Source organism: Portunus trituberculatus, chromosome 17 (genome assembly GCF_017591435.1).
Source record: "Portunus trituberculatus isolate SZX2019 chromosome 17, ASM1759143v1, whole genome shotgun sequence".
In the NCBI taxonomy this organism is placed as follows: Eukaryota; Metazoa; Arthropoda; class Malacostraca; order Decapoda; family Portunidae; genus Portunus; species Portunus trituberculatus.
Genome location: NC_059271.1, coordinates 12815621 through 12818976, shown reverse-complemented (window position 1 = coordinate 12818976; position 3356 = coordinate 12815621). Strand labels below are relative to the sequence as shown.

The 3356-nt window shown below is 38.5% G+C and overlaps 1 non-coding gene across 1 annotated transcript; it reads right to left on the bottom strand.

Moving 5' to 3' along the window:
• Positions 1 to 626: 626 nt before the first annotated feature.
• Trnai-aau lies at positions 627 to 700 on the bottom strand. The gene has a single exon. It is a non-coding gene; the product is annotated as a tRNA-Ile (tRNA).
• Between the last annotated feature and the right edge of the window lie 2656 nt (positions 701 to 3356).

Below are 3356 nucleotides of genomic sequence, written 5' to 3'. Positions count from 1 at the left end.
TTCAATTCCCCCCACGCCCTCCACCTTCGTTCCGCCCTTCATTGCCCAAGTAGTTGAATACCTGAAGCGTTTGCCTTGTCTTCCCCTAGAGGCGCGTCTGTTAGTTCGTAGTTTGCCTGTCAGGACGCTTTGGGCTCCTCAGATATCCATCGTGTAGGATAACTTGCTCGCCAAACAGAGGATGGGTGGTGGTGGTGGTGGTGGTGGTGCAGGAAGAAGAGAGAGAGAGAGAGGAGGAGGAGAATGGAAAGCAGTAGATGAGAAGAACGAAAGATGAAGATTAGAAACAACAAAAACAACCACAACTAAGAAATAATGCGAAATACCGATTCATTCTACGAATGTATCTTTTTATCATTTTTTTACTATTTATTTATTCATATCATTTCTTTTTGTCTATGATTTACCAGCCTAAATGTCACATATTAGTAGATACAGGAAAACCTTCGTCTAACACCCCAACCACTTATTACGTGAAACTACGAAGAAAATAAATATAACTTTGTGAATAATCACAAGGAATCAGTTAAAATAGGAATCTTGAATAATTAAAACAAGAGGAACCTGATACTTGAGTCCAGCTTTCCTTAGATCAGGAAAGAAAAACATAATTACTTATGGTAATGTGGCCCGTATGGGGATCGAACCCACGACATCCGCGTTATTAGCACGGCGCTCTAACCAACTGAGCTAACAGGCCGATGGAGGAGGAGGATTAGGAGGAGAAGGATTAGGAGGAGGAAGAGGAGGAGAAGGAGGAGGAAGAGGAGAAGAAGGAGGAGGAGGAGGAGGAGGAGGAGGAGGAGGAGGAGGAGGAGGAGGAGGATGAGGAGGAGGAGGAGGAGGAGGTTATACAAAGGAATATAAATGAAAGAACAGACAGCAACAGCCCTGCTAGGCCTAAAAGGCTGCCTATGTGATTATTACCCACTGCTGATTCTAGGAGTTAAAGGCAAAAGGATAGCAGAGCTCAAAGAATGATAACAGGGACAGAAAGTCAAAGATGAGATAGAACATGTTAAAAGAGAAATGCTACGTTATTTGCGGAGTTGCTACGAGATGCTTCTCCAACGTATGTCTAAAAATTTTGCCGTTTTACTATCAACTACATATGTTGTGAGAAACTTCCAAACATTTATAACTCTTTTAAGTTCCATCTGATCAGAAACGTTTATCTGTAGTGGTGTTGGTTTTCTCAATAATTAGATAGTTGTTTATGTTTACGTTATCAAAACCAAGAAAATTTTAAATAGCTCTAGATTAAACAGGTGGAGCACCTTTAAGCGCTCTTTATATGGTTTATTTCACAGTTATACGATGATCTTGCTGGCTCCATTGAACACTTTCCAGTCTCTTTATGTCTTTCCTGTAACGGGATGACAGGAACTGAACACAGGATTCAAGATTAAGTCGGAAAAGAGCATTGAAAAATGTGAGAATTACTCTTTGTCTTGAATTCAAAAGTTCTATAAAATAAACCCAATCAATTTATTTGTTATTTTAACTACTTCCGAGCAGTGTTTACACGATTTTGAATGTGAAGTTGTTGTAACACCTAAGACTTTCTCTTCATTAACCTTGACAAGCTCAGAGCCATTCATTTAGAAGAAAGAGGAAAAGGAGGATGAGTAGGAAAGAAGAGTAGCAAAAGGAAGGAGTTTATCAAAAGGTAGCGGGACAAGGAGGTCGTGGTCTTGTCTCTCCCTCAGGCAATGTAACGAAGCCCAAAACTGGTCACTTTTTCTTTCTTTTTTTTTCCATTTTTCACTCTTTCCCTCGGTGTTTTCTTTAGGGATTGGCGTAAGGTAAGTTATATATATATATATATATATATATATATATATATATATATATATATATATATATATATATATATATATATATATATATATATATATATATATATATATATATATATATATATATATTATTATTATTATTATCATTATTATTATTATTTTCTTAGAATCTTCTTTATATTCAATTTTCAGTTCCTTTCCGTTATCAAGACTTTTTTTTCTCGCATCTTAATTTCCCATCATTTCTTGATTAGTATCTCCTTACATGCCTTTTCACTTATATCATTTCCATTAGTAATAATTTACCTTATTTCTTATCTCTTTTTACCTCTACTAAAATTTCTCTTACAACAATATCCCCTTACCCTTGAGAAATATTTTCTTATCATACACTTAATCTTATCTATCTTTAAATAACTTTTTTCCTGAACTATTTTCGTCCGTAGACTTAGCTTAACCATATCTCCTGTAAAAAAAATTGTTCTCCTTACCTTACCATTTCCTCATTAAAGCCTCACTATCCCCAATAATTTAACTTATCTTATTCCTCTCACAAAACAACATAGTACCTTAACAACACAATTTCCTACCTTTTTTTTCTGTCAATGAACTTTAACTAGCACTACCAACTCTCTCTCTCTCTCTCTCTCTCTCTCTCTCTCTCTCTCTCTCTCTCTCTCTCTCTCTCTCTCTCTCTCTCTCTCTCTCTCTCTCTCTCTCTCTCTCTCTCTCTCTCTCTCTCTCTCTCTACTTCACCTCTCCCTTAACACAAATGATAATTTTTCCCTACTCTACATAACTTATTTTTCTTGCAAGAAGCCCTACCTTTAACAATTCCATTCCTTATCCCATTTTTCCCTTTTGTTTCTCCTAACAACGCAGCTCCTCGCCTACTGTTATCTACAAGAACTCTTTAACTTTCTTATTTTACCTCTCCCATAAAACGATCTATTTTCTTTATCTTATCTTCTTACCTCACCTCTCCCTCAAAACATCCCACTCTTTTTCATTTCCCAAACAGCTCCTTGCATTTTCTTTCCTTCAACAAAACAGTCTTCCCTATCTTTCCCTCACAATTCCGCATCTTACCTCACCGTTCTCTCAAAATACCCAGCTCTCTTCCCTCCCTTAACAACGTAGTTTCTTGCCTCACCTTTCCTTCAACAAACCAGCTTGTGTATCTCTCCCTACCAACGCAGTGGCCTCAACTCGACCTTTCTCGGCATCAGTACGTTAAAAGTCGCCCACCCTTTCTTCACGCCCTCGTTCACTGCACCGGGGCCCACTGAGGCGCGGCGGGCAGCGTGGCGGCACAAGGCAGGGCGCCACATCAGAGCAGAAAGAACTGACACATGCAGCACCGTGCTCGTGTAGCCACTAGAAGAAAAGAGAAAAAAGGGACAGAAAAGGATGGAAAAATGACAGAACACTCGCACGAAAGACTTGACAGAGAACATTCTGTAACAAGTCTAGGTTCACGGAGCTCAAAGAGAGTCGAGTTAATATGTTGTTCTGTTGTTCATTCTCTCTACGTAGAAGAAAAATGTCCCACGCAGC